Here is a 17,757-nt window from a genome sequence, read left to right on the forward strand (position 1 = left end):
TGTGGTGATTCACTTTATTTAGTAGGGGGAGAGTAACTGGCCCTATCCCCCCACCCTGCAAAGTACCTCCAGTGGCTGTTGCTGATGTCATAAGTTAGTTTCTTTTTAGATTGTGAGCCCTTTGTGGACAGGGATCCATCTTATTTATTTATTTATTATTTCTCTATTTAAACTGCTTTGGAAACCTTTGTTGAAAAGCGGTATATAAATGTCATTGTTGTTGTTGTTAATTAGGGGAAGATGACAGCTCAGTGATGGAGCACCTGCTCTGCATACAGAAGGTTCTAGGCTTATCCAGTTAAAGGGTCAAGTGGCAAGTGATGAGAAAGACTTCTATCTGAGACCCTGCCAATCTGAATAATGAATACTGAAAGCTCGATGGACTAATAGTCTGACTCAGTACAGGGCAGTTTCACCTCTTGATATAGGTAATGAATAGGTAATGATTCTGCATGGGGTTTTTTGTGATTCAGATACGTTAGTTACTGAAAGAGTTTGAAAGGTTATGATTCTTATGGATGCATAGCCAGAGCACCTGCAAGGGAGGGGGAGCAGAGGCACTCTTAGTCCTGGACTTCGAGGCCGAAGTCCAGGGCCTTCACTGCTGCTGGGCGCCCCCAAATCCTCTTTAGTCTGTCCTGGGTGGTGTGGTCACCTAGCGGAACATGATGATGCTTAATTTGCAGAGGAGGGGGGGGGTCTCTAAAGGCCTTTAGGCCCAGGCTCCAAAATTACCTAGGTGCACCTCTGAGGGAGAGGTGCCAGTAGACTTGGGGTAACCTGCAGACACATCAGTCTCACAAAGGTTTGGCGATTTTAAAAAACCTAAGGGAGCCACAAATAAACTAAAACTGTCTCAATGTCAGACACTCCATTGGAGGGGAATGTTCATAGACTCAGAGGACATTTGACAGACAACTAGGTAGGGGAAGCTAATGGAATTAATTGGCAAGGAGGGAGAAGGAGAGTTGGAACAAAAACAATGGGAGTTTTCCCAGCTTGAAGAATGCCCCACAAGGCAGTCACAAGAGAATGAAAAGCAGCTGAGACTGAGCACCAGTGCTACCCGCCCCCTGTAAAAAATATGACAACAATCAGAAAATAGGAAAAATAAATAAATTTTGCATATGAAATAAGAACCAAGTTACAACAGGGGCTCCTGTCTTTGTTACTAACTTTTGTTGTTTCACCATACTCAGCCACAGGCTCAAGTAACACATGCACACTAGGGAGATTCTGCAATAATTTGTTGTGGGTTCATACTTGTAAATATTTCCCAATGCATATGTCATGTTTAGGTATGCCCAACCAGAACATACATACATACATAGATACATACATACATTTAGATGCAGTTGCAAAATAAAAAAATAAAAAAATCAGTTCCTGGCCAAGCATTTAATATAGTGAAGTTTAAACTTTTCCCTTCCAGAGAAGAAATGTTCTATCATAGTAAATAGGCATAACTTTATGAATTACTCTGTCAGCAATAAAAATGTGAGAAATGTTGGGTGAAATTGAATAGGATAAAGCAATGGATGGAAAGGACTCAAATGGGAAATGGAAAGTGGTAAAAGATAAATTAATGGTGAAAAGTTCCACTTTCTGTATAGAGACAGTATAATACAGACAGCTTGCTCAGTCAACTCTAACAATAATGGGCCATTATTTCTATCCCAATGCAGAATCAGTTTAAAGAAGACTCTCCTAAAGAAGCCTTTAATCTAGCTCTAGGAATTCTGGTGACTAGTACTAGGATGGTTATTGAGCACCCAAAATTGAGGCTTTAGTTATTCCTGGGCATGCAGCAGCGAGGTTTGTGCTAACGGAGCAAGAAGGCACCTTTTTAAAGTGGTGATTCTCTTTATTTAGCAGGGGGAGAACAACTGGCCCCATCCACCCCCAGCACAGGATCCCACCAGTGGCTGTTGCTGGTGTCTATCATATATTGCTTTTTTAGATTATGAGCCCTTTGGGGACAAGAGCTATCTATCTATCTATCTATTTATCTATCTATCTAAGCCGTTTGGGAACTTTTGTTGAAAAGCAGTATATAAATATTAGTCATATTGGGTCCTATTTGTATGTGGTCCACTGACCATAACATCAGGTCAGCACATAATAAGTGAGGAAATTCATCTGTAGGAAGCATAGATGGGCATATTTATCTCAGGAAATTCAGGGACCTGTTCTGGGTAGGAAAGGAAGTTTGTGTATCACAGCTGTTCCATAACTATCTATATTTACAAGCACAGTTAAAAGTAATGGTTTTAACCTTTAAAGGCCTATACAGTTTGGGACCCATGTATCTAAAGAGCTGCCAACTCACACATAAGCTTGCCTGAAATAATCTGAGGTTTCTGTGAAGGTCCCCATTACGTTTACAATTGCAGCACCTTGCTTGTAAATAATAATAATAATAATAATAATAATAATAATAATAATAATAATAATAAGGCCTACAAGAAAGAACAAGTCAAGAACCGAGCAGAAAAATAAGCCACTGCATGGTCAATATTTGCACAATATAAGTGGAAAATCAGACATCACCAAGACCTGGCAAAGGCTTAAGAATGGCAACTTGAAGAAAGAAACAGAGGGTTTAATACTGGCTGCACAAGAACAGGCACTAAGAACAAATGCAATATGAGCAAAAGTCAAAAAATCCACAACAAACAGCAAGTGCCGCCTTTGGAAAGAAGCAGATGAAACTGTGGACCACCTAATCAGCTGTTGTAAAAAGATCGCACAGACTGACTACAAACAAAGGCATGACAAAGTAGCAGGGATGATACACTGGAACATCTGCAAAAAATGCAAGCTACCTGTAGCCAAACATTGGTGGGACCATAAAATTGAAAAAGTTGAAGAAAATGAAGATGTAAAAATATTATGGGACTTCCGACTACAAACAGACAAACATCTGCCACACAATACACCAGATATAACTGTAGTCGAGAAGAAAGAAAAACAAGTCAAAATAATCGACATAGCAATACCAGGGGATGGCAGAATAGAAGAAAAAGAAATAGAAAAAAATCACAAAATCCTAAGATCTACAAATTGAAATTGAAAGGCCGTGGCAGAAAAAGACCAAAATAATCCCAGTGGTAATTGGCGCCCTGGGTGCAGTTCCAAAAGACCTTGAAGAGCACCTCAACACCATAGGGGCCACAGAAATCACCATCAGCCAATTACAAAAAGCAGCATTACTGGGAACAGCCTATATTCTGTGATGATATCTATAACAGCAGCAACAACATTGACAATAAAATTCAGCCATCCCAGGTCCCTGGGAAGGACTCGATGTCTGGATTGACAAACCAGTCAATAACACCTGTCTGACTGTGTAAACAAGAAATAATAATTCGATTTCTATACCGCCCTTCCAAAAACGGCTTAGGGCGGTTTACATTGAGAAATAATAAATAAATAAGGGATGGTGAGATAGGGATGGTGGTCGCCATTTGCTTGGTCAGCATGATTTTGCTGACCACGCAAAATGGTGCCCATGCATGCACAGACACCATATATGAGCTAGTGTTGAACGGAGGTACTATGGCTGAGTGCCACCCCAGCAGGAAGCTGCATAGTAAGGACCTGCTCTCCTGTTTTTAAAATTATGAATGAAGTTCTTTTTCCCCACTCTCCACTCCCAACCAGGGTTCAAACAGCTGCTCGCGAAGTGCAGTTAAAGCACATCCCTACTTGTAAAACATTCCTCAGAGTCATACTCAGCACTGAGTTTACAGTCTTTGCAGTGCTGGGTAGGGATGTGCATGCCAGCTTGCATTGAATAAAGGCCTTTCCTCCAAATATTTTAATCTATTTTTGCTGTTGTAATCCTAGCCGGATTCCCCTTTACAAGTATAGCCCATGAATTCGCCTGCGAGCTGGCTTGGCCGGCTCGATGACCGAATCGGATCAGATCTTTGCATCACGATTTGCAGACTGGATTTGTGTCACACACACACACACACACACACACACACACACACACACACACACACACAAAAAGGAGGCTAAACAAGCCCCAATAGATTCACAGAGCTTCTTGACCATTCACAAACTAACCGGGAGACAACATGTGTCCCTTGTTCCACAGTTCGAACACAAAACCAACTTGGACTTATTGTGCATTGGTAAGGAAAACAACAGCAACAACCACACATGCCCCTTACTTCACAGCTCATGCAGACCTTTTGGATCACAAACCAATTTAAGTATAGTTCATTTTTTAAAAGTTTCTTCATTCAAATTTAACAGTTAGTTCCACTTTCACTAGATGTGAAGTGCTCTATGGAAAGAAAGAGCTCTTTCTGGCAGATTTACTGCAGTAGAGAGAGAACGATTAAAAATCACAGAATTGACCAATTTCCTTGAAATAAAAATACACAGAGTCCTGCCATCTTGGATTATGGGACGGCCTTCAGTTCCAGACATTTTTGAAAATTTCTGCCATGAAACAAGCCACTTATCGGACTTTGACTTTTTTGAAGTTTTTTTTTTAATTCAAAAAATCATTAACAATAAATAGATTGACCAATCCACTTCAAAATCAATATGCAGGGTTCTGTTAACCTTTCCTACATTTGAGCTCAATTTCAGATCTCTAGGCCAAGTCATTCAAAAGATATGAAAGGGGGATTACTCTTTTTAATGAATGCTAAGGGTAGATTCCGCCATATGGAGGTGGAATGATGGGCCAAGGGGGAGATCAGTTCCAGAGGTTTTTGTAATTTTTTACCATGAAACAAGCCACTTAAAGGACTTTTTTTGGAAAGTTTTTTTTTTAAAAAAAACAACACACACACACATTAAAATCAACAGATCAAGTGATCTGCTTTAAAATGCATACACAGAGAGCCGGGTCTCACCATCCGTGAGACCCGGTTTGGGGAAGTGAGCAGGAAGAGCGGGCTAAGCCCGCTTTCCCTGCTCATGAGCGGGGAGGGAGCCCTGGGTGGCCGGATCGGCCGCCCACACGATTGCCGGCTCCGAGATGGAGCCAGCGGGGGCTGGGGAGCTCGGGGGCCACGTGGCCCCCGGAAGCCCCAGTATGCCCTGCGCAAGCGTGCGGGGCATACAGGGCAGACCCCCGAGCCAGGAGGCTGTGTTTAAGCCTCCCAGCCAGGGGTCTACTCACAAGTAGCCGCAGCCACGCCGTGGCTACTCACAAGCAGATAGCCCGAGTTTGCGGAGCACTCGTTAGCCGTTCCAGAACCACCGGGCTCAGCTGCGAGCCCGGTGGTTCTGATGACCCGCAAAAATCAGGCTAGGCTTTCCTAGCCCGATTATTGTGATTGTCAGAATAGCCCCAGAGTCTTGCTAACTTGTCCTACATTTGTGCCAAATTTCAGAACTACAGGCCAAGTTTTCCAGAAATATAAAAGGCACCCTCTTTTCCCTTGGGGAAAATCATGGGGCCCTCTAGGATAATGCGCACATGGACCAGGGCCCCCAGATCGATGCCTAGAAGTGCCTCTGCTGGTAACTATGTTCAGACCATACAGAGGTGCCCTAATGTGTGACCAACCTTCTACTCAAAGCCAGAACAATTCCTGAACAATTTACCTTCAGGGTTGCACTAAATCACATCAGCCGGCACACCCTAAAGGAGCCTTCCAGCTGCTAACAGAAAGACGACCTTGCATTCATATCAGAAACTTACTAGATATTTTCTACACAGGTGGGACTGCAGCCAACGGCAGCAATTTTTGTCTGAATACAGGAAACAAAGGGAAGTAAAAAGATACAGCAATGGAAATCCATCTGCTTTCCAGACAGTTTACACTGACCCTGTGGTGCTCTTGACTGAGTCTAGAGAAAGCGTGCATGAAATAGCTGTTTTGGCAGCCTTCAGGGAGCCAAGTTGTTACCATGAGCACCAGAACCAGCTTTGTTCACTTTATATATCAGTAACCTTGGAGCAGCTTGATGACAATTAGATAACTTGCGTTAATACAGTGTGTGAGTGGGAAGGAAAGATAAAGGGAAAGAGGGAACTGTCAATGCAAAACGACAGAAATAAGGTCCCAAACAGCTTGGCTAGATTAGAAACAGAACAAGGTAAATAACAAAGGAAGATGCAAGGTATACGAGGCTATGAGTAAAATAACAATTTGATCAAATAGTCTACTGCAATTATGAAGAAGGTGGATGTTGTTGTTTTATAGCTATGAGGATGTTGATAATCAGGCAATTACCTCCAAAGAGAAAAAACCATTGGTATACTGGTGAATTAAATACTTCAAAACCTCCACTTTTGCACTTAGTGGAGGAATGTATAGAGCCTGTAATGAACTGAGCAATTAAAGGTTGTTCTCATAATATGCATGTACGTGCATCAACAACTCATTAAACAAGTCACCTAAATCAAAGCACTTTGATCTGAGTTACTTTGACCATTGAGAGTAAAGAGACAAATTCATGTGTTTCAGGGCCAAACGACATGTTGTGTTAAACACATTTTCAAGTAAAGTGTTTTATAAAGAAAATGCAATTGTGTCAGGAACCTGATCCATATTGAGAATACAGTGTGCAGGAACAGAAATTATTAACCTTTCTAATCATATTATCTTCTCATTGAATACTTCCAAAAATGCTACCGTGTTTTGAGGCCCCAAAGTGGCTACTGAGGGCTGAGGTTTCTCCCTCAGAAGTCCCATCAGATAGCATCTTTCCTGAGATATTCTGGGGGAGATCACATTGGCCTAGGACAAAATTTAAAAAGGACAAAATGTATAGCTGCTGTCAACCAGTAGTAAGCCACTTATGTATCTTTTGCAGAAATTCTTGTGCTCTCTCCAAAAGCTCAATTTTCCTGGATTCTGCACCCCTAATTTGCCCACAACACGCAATATGTAGTATCAACAATTCTTTTCAGGACACTTTTGTATAAGCATTGATTGCAAGAGAAGCAGGTGTGTATTCCTCCCAAACAAACAATTGTTCATGATAGTTATTTCAGCAATTAGCGAACACATTGTTTAATAGGGGGTGCACAAAACCACCTGGTCCAGTTTGGTTCAAGTTCGGTTTGGGCCCCCTTCAACTTCCCCTCCTCAGTTTGGTTCGGTTGCGGGGGTGGGGGTTGTTGTTGAAAAATCACCTGATTCGGGCATCTTCGGCCCTTTCCAGGCCTATTCTCTGGAGTAGAGGCCATTTTGGAGGCTGTCTTCGGCCCTTTCTGGCATCTTTTGGGCGTCTGCCATGCCTGTGCAGTGGGACCCTGTATGGCCTGGGTCATGAGGGGGAACCTCCGTGGACACCCCCCGCCACCTTGGAGAAGCCCCCTGGAGGGGGTAAGGTAAACAAAGATTTCCAAAAAATTGTTCAATGAACTCCTGAACTGGGTGTGGGTATGTGTTTGGTCTGGGGTCAAGCCAAACCGAGGGTAGTTCGGCTCAACCCTGAACCTTCAAAGTGAACCAGTTTGATATTGAACCAGTTTGGATTTGAACCTGTTTGCACACCCCTATTGTTTAAACCACAAATATCTACAGCTTCATCTTATACCATTTAGTTTCAAGTGTCATCATGTATATATTTGTTAAATGCCTCATGATTTATTACAGAAAAGGCTGTGATCTGCAAAGAGAGTTCTGGTGAAACAATTATTCCTGTTTCCATGCAAAACAGCAGTCACTACACTACCTACTAGCTCAAGATCCACCCGCCAAAAAGCCTTCTGAAGTAGCTTTTGTGTAGTAAAGCAACACAACAGGAAGAGTCTTATGAACAATCATACAGACAAAAGGTCAGTGAGCACAATCACCTTTATTTATCATCAGGAGACAATAGAATTATCTTTCCTCTAAGACTGGTACAACATAATTTTCTTTTCTCTAGGGACCATTCAAACATGCACAGTCACTAGCTGATTATAAAACCAAATAGCAAACAGCAATGAAAGGAATTGTTGGTGTGTTTTTTTTAAAAGGAGGAGGAACTTTCATCCTAGTTTCTCCGGTTCAAATGTCCAAGGCTGCAGTCCTGCACAATGTCCGGTTTTCTTAAAATTCATTGATTTAAATAAGATTCCAACAGCCTGAACTTTGCAAGATAGCAATCCAATTCTTTATCCATGAGGCTGTTCTCACGCACAGGCAAAAGTGGGCTAACAAAGCCAAACCAGGATAACAAAGGATCGGGCCCTATCCTGGCAGTGCCTTGGCGGCAAACCCATCAAGCTAGACACCCTCCTAGATGAGGTTAAAAGAGCAAGTGCTTTTTTAACCCCATTTTTGTAATCATCTGCCAGACCCAGCTGCTTGCAGTCCGGGCTGGAAGACTGCGGGGCTCCCAACCAGCTTCAAGGAGGGGAAGAGGATCCCCATAATGCACCATGCACTCATGTGGTGTATTATGGGGGTTTCTAGGGGTGGGGTGATGCTTCCTGGCACCCTGATTTCTGCACTTCCTAAGCAGGCAACTGCACATCTGGGCATGTGATCTCTGCATGCTCTCAACAAGGATCATCTACAGCAGGGATTCTCAACGTGTGGGTCCCCAGATGTTCTTGGACTTCAACTCCCATAATCCCTACCCCCAGTGGCCTTTGGTTGGGAATTATGGGAGTTGAAGTCCAATTACATCTGGGGACCCACACGTTGAGAATCCCTGATCTACAGCAAAGTAAGCTTTTTAAGGCTTCCTCCCAACTGACCCTGTAGCTCCATATCTTGGGCTCCATATCTTTTGCAAACCAATCCTAAATATATTATTTAGAAGGAGGCCCATCTGAGTTCAGTATAACCTACTCCGAAGCAAGTGTGCATCAGATCGTGGCCTTAGTGATACTTGTCATACTCATAATTCACCACTGAAACACTGAAAGTGATATATATCAATTTCTAAGGTTCCAGACACCACAGTATTATTTAGAAAGCAAACCCAGGATAGGAGCAAGCTTGGTTATCAATGGCTCCCAGTAAGTTCTATAGCATAAGGTAAACAACGTAATTTTGGACCCAGTTGAGAAGGACCTAAATCATCAATCCAGACACAAGGATAAGGCAACTGGCTTAGTGTGTTCTCCGATACTATTTAACATTTGTGTGAAAGTGCTGGGAGAGATCCCCCAGAGTTTGGGAGCTTAGTGCCATCAGTACACTGATGACGTTCAGCTGTTTCTCCTTTCCACCTAATTTCACCTAATTCCAGGGATTCTGTAAAAGTGCTGAGAAGTGTCTGGAGACCATAAAATTCTGGATGGAGGCCAATAAACTAAAACTTAATCCTAACAGGACAGTGGTAATGGTGCAGCAGCGAAGTCACTTGCCTAGAGAGCAAGAGGTTGCTGGTTCAAATCCTTGCTGGTATGTTTCCCAGACTATGGGAAACACCTATATCGGGCAGCAGTGATATAGGAAGATGCTGCAAGGCATCATCTCATACTGCGTGGGAGATGGCAATGGTAAACCCCTCCTGTATTCTACCAAAGACAACCACAGGGCTCTGTGGTTGCCAGGAGTCGACACCGACTCAAGGGCACAATCTTACTTTACTCCTGTGAGAACAGCCTGTACGGGGGCTACAAGCAGCACCTCTCTATATGATTTGCAACTGCAGGCTTGCAATCTCCATCTTGGATATCTGGAGTCGCAGGACCACAAGCCCTCCACATGCCCATAATTGGCAAACTCTCAATTAGTCACTTAGCACAAGCTATATAGCTAAGGAAGGTTTGGACAGTAGGATGGTGGGAGATTTATCTACTATAAAATATCAGGCATAAACTTTTACCTTGCTGACCCCATATGTTGCTGAGGGTCACACAGCACTCATGAACATAGTTTTGGAAGACACGGGGCAGTTCTGAAGTCAGGAAATATCACCCCAACTAGGGATGTGGACAGATCTGGCGAGGGCCGGTTCATCGCTCATTGCATCCTCACTCTGTTGCTCAGGACTGCAGCCATTGTTTCTACGCATGATTATTAATATTGTTTGTTTGTTTGTTTAAAATATTAAATAAGCCAGTAGCCTTATCCTTGTGTCTGGATTGATGATATAGGTCTCTCTCAACTGGGTCCCAAATTACTCACTTCCTTTCTGCACCCTTCCCCACTCTCTTACCTAAGGGGTATACTCATGGGTCAAATGGGCGGTAAGCCAAAATTTGGCTGAAAATAAACCAAATCTGGCAACAGAGCTTTGGACTGCAAGAAAACACTTGCAGTGCCTCCTTGCACTTTAGTCAAATTGTCACAAGCCTCTAACCAAGACTCTCGTTTAGAACCTTAACCAAATTATTGAATTGTCTAACCAAACTTTGCCTTCTGTAACTCCTATTTTTAATCTTTACTTTAAAAAAACATTAAAACTGTACCTATGTATCCTCATTCTTTCCAAATACACTGGAACTGCGAAATTGATACTTTGTCAGAACTGCTCCCCAATCTGATCTAATTTCCCCACTTTAGCCAAAAGTGTAGCTGGAGCACCTTAACCAATCCCTCCAGGGTAGTTTTGGTAATAGGGAAGGGATCATGATGACTTCCTAGGAGGGAATATGTATATGAGGGAGGCCAAAGGATCCTGGGATCTGGTCCACTGTGACTAAGAGTGATGTTATTATGGCAGACCCTGGCAAAGCAGTCCAGGAACATCTAAGCAAATTCCTGCTCCTGTGTTGGTTTGCCATCCAGTAATTAGCCATCTTATGAGAGGACTAGTCCACAGTGGAGGACCAGAGGCTCAGTGAGATTCAGGCCTAAATTGGACTGTACTATCATGAGGTAGGCCATCCAAAATCAGGAGGTACTTGCTTGTGGGGTGCCCTGTTCTCTGTAAATAATAGAACTTGTATACTGTGACCCCCTCCTTTCCAGGCAATGCTTTCATACTCCCAAGGAGTAGTGGCTGCTCCATGTATCTGGGCAGTTCTGGGTGGGCAGACTAGGGAGACACCAGGTCCCAGGATAGATCTTTACTCACATCCAAATTTCCCGTATTTGGATACTGTAGGGAATTGCAGATTGGCCACTGTAGGGAATTGCAGGAGAGGGGAGCCATGATTATCAGTGATCCCAGGAAAGTAAGGTGGCCGTACCGGGCGGGCGGGTGGGCGGGCGGGCAGGGGGGAACTAACATGGATATGTGCCAATGGATGGCCCTACTGGCTGAGGGCCTGCTTGGACTGCTTCTTTGTGGAAGTCACCAATACAAGGAAAGGTGTTGTCTGGGTACCCGTACATGTGGCTTGCTTGTGTCGAGCAACCAGGCTGGATAGCAGCTGCTGTCTAGCCCACATCTGTGCCTCCATGGACTGCTAACTGAGCAAAGAGGCAAGTGGTGATTCTCTTGATTGAGCAGGGGAGAGCAACTTGCCCTATCCAGCCCTAGCAGAGCATCCCTCCAGTGGCTGTGGCTAGTGTTTATCTTTATGTTTCTTTTTAGATTGTGAGCCTTTTGGGGACAGGGAGCCATCTTCGTTTATTTCTCTATGTAAACCACTTTGGGGACTTTTGTTGAAAAGTGGTATATAAATAGTCGGCGGCGTCCTTTCATATGAGAGCGTTCTGCAGCGGAATAGCCTCATCACACAGGAAGAATGTCTCCATTGATGGGAGGCAATTCTGCTCCTGCTGGATGGTTCTTCTCATGAGTAACACCAGATAATGCATGCTTTTACCCAAGGGAAAGGGACTTGTCCACCCTTTCCCAACTTCACTGTACAAAAAATAGACTGGAGCCATTCAAGAATTCCTGGCTGGGGCTGATTTTTAAACCCAACCCCAGGTATTGCTGCCCTGCCATATGTTATCTTTGCCGTGATCTAATCAGGTTTCCCAGGTCATGGTGCAACCATGACTGCATGTACTTGTGAACATACTTCTTTATCAATTCATTTTTGGAGACCAAAACACATAGTGCCCTTCTTGCCATCCCATCCCCTTTCTCTTATGATTGACAGAGGGGGGAACAAAAGACAAAGAGGAAAGCAGGCATCCTGCAATGTGACTTTTCACTTTGACAGGCTGAGAAGCTTGGGATGGGACAATGTGTTGTCCCTGTTGCCCGGCAATGGCTTGAGGAGTGTGGAGACGGGGTGGGGCAAGTGCTCAGAGAGGCAGCCAGCGAGAAGTGTGGCATGCATGGAGAGGGTGCATTCCTGGGTAGATCTGGGCCTCCCTCTCTATTATTTTGGTTCCAGAAACAGCATGAAACTGCAGTTATGGTGGCATCTGCCTTTGGGTGCAACACTGTTGCCTTCAAACCTCAGGTTCGAGCAGCAAAATTCACTATGAACCTAAGGTTCAAATTGGAATTTGGCAAGGGAAATCGCAGGTCGCTTTTGCCGCGAAACAGAGGTTTCACACATTTGGACATACAATAATTGCAGCCTTGGGGCCATTAAACTTCAGTTTGATGTTGCATGCAAATGGAGCCAATGTAATAAACAGACATTTTAAAATAATAAATGGTATCTTTTATTGTATTATTTTAATTTTTGTAAGCCACCTCAATTTCCATAGGACAGGCCTGTGCAGAATCCACAGAGATACATAACTGCAGGATCTATATTAGTGGGAAATGATACATGTAGTATCAAGGAAAGAACTTTGCCCCCTTCACCAAAGTGTTGCTAACTATAGCTAGATTCTGGCAATGGAACAGATCAAGCTGTGTTGAGTCTAGAATGGAGCAATCACAATGAAATGTACTTGTACATATTTTAATTGTATGTAGCAGGTGTTCACCTCAAAATCATATATATATATATATATATATATATATATATGCCATATGCGATAATAATCAAAGAAACAAGTGGATAGCCATCTGTACTCTAGGCTTTACTCTCTCCCTTATTAATTTAGTGTTATCATTAAACAATTCATCATTAATATTTAATTAGTGTTTTTGTTAACCATGCCTCTAGCTTTGTGGCATAGAGCTAACATTAAGTAGGGTGCTTTATTGCCAATGAACACAGTATTCAGAAAACTGCACACCCAACCTTCTACTGACCATGTAAGTTGGTGTGGCAAGAGCAGACTCAGGTAAAACACTCCAAGCAAGCAGAACCTGGTTGGACAATGACTTATTTCTCCCCAAAGCCTTGTTTGGTTAGGGGTAGTACCTAAACAATAGGATATCTAAGGCTTTTCAACTTCCTTATTATGCTGCACAAAATCACCTGCTCTGTATTTCAACACATCACACTATGATGAAATGGTAGGAATAATGCTGACTTAGTAACCTGATGGGTGTAGCTGTAGCCACTGAGAAGAACAAGGAAAATAACTCAGCAGGTGAAGTTCTTTGACATGGCACAGTTCTCAAAACATCTGATGCTACCTTATGATGGTTGCAATACCAAAAGAGAAAGACTAAACTAACAGCATTAATTTTGAATGCAACATCTGTGAGCTTAGCATTTGTATTGTTTTTGTTTGATTCTCACCGCTCCCCCGCTCCTGCCCGCCGATCAGTAACCTGATGCATGTACCTGAAGCAAAACCAAACCAAAATCTTACATACCCACACATTCTGGGACTCATTTTCTTTATGGCATAGAGATAAAAGTTGCAATTCTAAACACAGTTGCTAGGGAGTAAACTCTATTACAATGAGTTTGCTTCAGACAAAACACACCTAGGATTGTTCTGCATGTGTTAAGTCACCAAAAAAACCCAAAAAAAGGTAGAGTAGTCCTGTGTGTGTTAAGGCTGAATGTACTTGAAGAAGCTAATTTACTGCTGTGGTCATTGTCACATTACTAACACACACATGGTTGTGCAAGCTTCTGAATCTGCATGTTGGAAATGTCATCTGAGGACCAGATGACACGATAACAGTTTTCTCAGTGTATTTTAGAAAGTGTACATGTAAGGAGGTACATTCTGCTGTGTCTATCTGTTTTATGAACTGGAACTTTGGTAATTTTTCCCTATTCAAGATTGTGCAACTTTGGGACAACTCTGTCTCTTTCCATCTTAGTGTTGATAATTTATTTTTGCCAAGACATAGTCAGAAGAATCTTCTTTTTGTTCCACTGAAGTCTTACTATGGCACTTCTATGGAATTATTACAGTGATGGAACAAACACATATTTGAAAATATATGTATTATACAGATACACTCATTAGAGAGCCATGATGGACCTGCACAGCGGGGAAGGGGGGCACAACCTGAGACCATTTTTACACATTAAACTAAACTTTAAAAATGTTCTTGATGCAGTCTCATTTTATTTGTCCATGTGTAAATTTAAAAGATGTGGGACCAATTACAGAAGATAACTAAAAAAACTGATGAAAGCCTCACATGTAATTTAAGTTTGAGGTTATTTGCAAATAAATGTGTTCGCAGTTAAGGCCAGGGTGCCAAAACCTAATTTGTATCTTCTTTACAGGAACTTGAATGAGCCAATGGTGGCTAATTTTACTTGGCACTGAATCCAGTACTCAAAGGACTCTTTTGGCACAAGTAGTTCTCATTCAGAGGTTCAGCTAATTTAGTTATTGCAACCTTTAATGTGCTGTATAAATAAATGTTGTTGGATTATCAGAGATCAGCCCATTGACTACACATGTGTAAACATAAATTGATCCTTCCTCTAATATCTAGCTCTCTAGCCATATCCATAGGGTGGATATGGGCTATCCATTATTTCTCAGCCTAACATGCCTCACAGGGCTTTTTGTGAAACGGGTACTGTAATGTGCTATGTACACTGAAAAGTGATAAAAACAGTAATTGCAGTGATCATAAGAAACTACTATATCTGTTTGTAACACCAAGGTCACCTTCCTGTAATACCATGTGCTGTCATAACTTTCTTTCTTTCTTTCTTTCTTTCTTTCTTTCTTTCTTTCTTTCTTTCTTTCTTTCTTTCTTTCTTTCTTTCTTTCTTTCTCCAGAACATCTTGTGTATTGTTCACTAACCAGACATTTCAAGCCCAATAGAGTACCTCAGTCACTCCAATGTTTTAACTCCTACTCTGCCCTTTTAAAAAATGCAATAGACTTTACTGTCACTGATTCAAAGCCTTAGATGTGCTTTGAATCCTGTTCAATAGATTCCTTATTTGTTTCTGATTTTATTTCTTTTTATTATTATTATTAGAAGGTATAAATTTCCAGCAGAGCTTGTTGCTTGACAAGGCTCCATTATTTGCACATGACAAGGTTTATCAAGAACAGTTGGATTTTTATGAGGAGCCTTTTTATGTTTCCTCCATAAAATATAAATAAATGAAAAAGATTAGACTGAGGAAGCAAAGTGTAATTTATCACCCATCTGAAGCAAGGGAAACTGAATGCAGATGGATGAACTGCAAAACTTAGTAAGAGAAGGAAGAAAAAACTGTTGTGATCAAATGTTGGGTAATTCAGATTAGGTTCCTAGCACATGGAATTAAGATTCCTGCATATGGGATATGACTCCTTTTGATTGTTTTTGAGCTCTGTATATGATTATTACAACCATTTTTTAAAAAGGTATAGTAGTATCTCAGGGCCTGTTGGGTACATAGCTGTGCAGTACAAGCTGTAAATGTACCAAGTTTCCTAAGAGTTTTCCAATTGACAGTGAATGGAGTGGCAAGATGCTTCTGTGCTCGATTACTTACGTACTTCAGATCATTACAAAAGCTCTTAATATCAACAGAGTCATGTTTAGCAGTACACCAACCCAACATTAAACAGACATCGGCAACCTTAGATCAAATCCTAGATTACCCATCTCTGCTAAAAGTCGAGTTGGTGTGATGCCAGCCCAACATTGCTGAAAAATTCTGGGTACTTATGACCAGAAATCAGGAGTGTAAATGCTTCACGAATTTCCCCTTTCTCATTCCTGCAGCATCACACAGGTTGTGAGAACCTTCCTGCAAAGTTCTTATCATAAAAATAATAAGAAAATGATTCCCTGCACCAAAGAGTCTCACAGTGTAATAAGGAAAACAAGGAACATACTAGTTGCAGCCTTTGGAGAGACACTGTATTGAGCTGAAATAGGAACAGCTGCTCTTTGCCTGTTAAATATAAGAAAACAACCACTGTAAAAGGTCCTGCTTTGGCTAATTAACAGGGGCATCATCGTCCATTCATTATTCCAGCCTTATGCCTGGTTTATTCATTAAAAGTGGATCAGCATGATACCTTTGCAGCTTTCCATCACTGTGTCAGTGTCGGGAGATAATGAATCTCCTGTGTGGGGAAACACAATGTTGCACAAAATAGGTTTTTGGTCTGATCCAGTAGGACTCGTTTTATATTCTATACAACCACTTCTTCTTTGTGACAACCACTGTGAGAGCAGCTAGAGGGTGGGCAGGCTAGAGGAGAAGAGGAGGCATGGTGGTGGTGGATTCAGGACTAGGCTGCCAGCTGGCTCGCTGGCGGCTCTGGCTGCCCACCCTCCCTGGGAGGGAGTCAGAGCCAACGGGTGGCCAGCGAAGAAGAGGAGGAGGCAGCAGAGGAGGAGGCAGCAGGGGAGGACAAGACAGCTGTTTTGTGACCATACAAATAGCTTCCGTGCATGCGCAGAGCCAGCTGAATGATGGAGCCGCACTACCGCCATGTGCGGGCTGCCGTGCAGCAGTGGTGATGCTGGTAAGGAATTATTAAGGACCTGTGGCTTTACTAAGGTTCCGCTCACCGCCTACCCTCAAACCGCTGGACCAGTTTGAAATATGAAATTGTATGTTCCAAATATAGTTGTATGTTCCAAATATGGGTTTGGAACAAAGGTGATTAGGTTGGCCTTTAACTTGTGGAGTCTTCTCCTCCTTAAGCAGTAAGGTACACAGAAGATACTGACATATTGAGGAGATTCTCACAACCCACCAAAAGTGGGCTAAGGGAGCCTAGCCCACTTTTGGAAGCTAGTGTGCTGCCACAGGAGTCGTGCGGCTCCGGGCAGCACACCCTCCTAATTCCCCCTCCCCGCTAACTCTGACTATTTGATCATGTATTGCCGCGCCATGGCTCCACGCCGTGGCAACACATGAGGAGACCCCCAACCAGGAGGCTGCAAGCAGCCGCCCCGGCTCGAGGGTCTCTCCAGAATGCTCCACATGCTCGTGTGAGGCATCCTGGAACTTCCAGGGGCTGCGTGGCCCCCGATCCCCGCAGCCCCTGCCGGCTCTGTGATGGAGACGGCAGTCATGTGGGTGGTCGATCTGGCCACCCAGGTCTGTCTGGAGATCGTCTGCATGGAGAGCGGGCTAAACCCGTTCTCCCCGCAAACCCTCTTAAGGCAGGTCTCACTAATCATGAGACTTGCCTCATTTCCTTTAGGAAACAGCTTGTTGCTAGGTATCTCTAAAATGATCTCTTTGTCTTATAGGAACTAGCAAAATTCCCTAGCAAAATTCCACGCTAGGGATAATTAGAAAGGGGATTGGAAATAAAATAAACATGCTAATATTATAATGCCCTTATACAAATCTATGGTGCGGCCACATATAGAGTACTGTATACAGTTTTGGTCACCCTAACTTACAGAGGACATTGTAGAACAGGAAAAGGTGCAGAAGAGGACAACCAAGATGATCGGGGCCAGGAAAATGTTTCTTATGAGGCAAGGCTACAGCATCTGGGGCTTTTTAGTTTGGAAAAGAGGCAATCACGGGGAGACATGATAGAGGTGTATAAAATTATACATGGAGTCAAGAGAGTGGAAAAAAAGGGAATTTTTTCTCCCTTTCTCACAATGGAGTCAAGAGAGTGGAAAAAAAGAGAATTTTTTCTCCCTTTCTCACAACACTAGAACTAGTGGTCATCCCATGAAATTGAAGG

The 17,757-nt window shown here is 42.8% G+C and overlaps 1 long non-coding RNA gene across 1 annotated transcript in view; it reads left to right on the forward strand.

Moving 5' to 3' along the window:
* The first annotated feature begins 297 nt into the window (after positions 1–297).
* LOC128351172 (uncharacterized) overlaps positions 298–17,757 on the forward strand; it is a 52,289-nt gene continuing 34,829 nt past the window's right edge. Inside the window, exons 1-2 of the long non-coding RNA XR_008319623.1 lie at positions 298–428; positions 7,578–7,759. This is a non-coding gene — a long non-coding RNA (uncharacterized LOC128351172). The remainder of the gene's footprint in view (positions 429–7,577; positions 7,760–17,757) is intronic.

Source organism: Hemicordylus capensis, chromosome 3 (assembly GCF_027244095.1).
Source record: "Hemicordylus capensis ecotype Gifberg chromosome 3, rHemCap1.1.pri, whole genome shotgun sequence".
In the NCBI taxonomy this organism is placed as follows: domain Eukaryota; kingdom Metazoa; phylum Chordata; class Lepidosauria; order Squamata; family Cordylidae; genus Hemicordylus; species Hemicordylus capensis.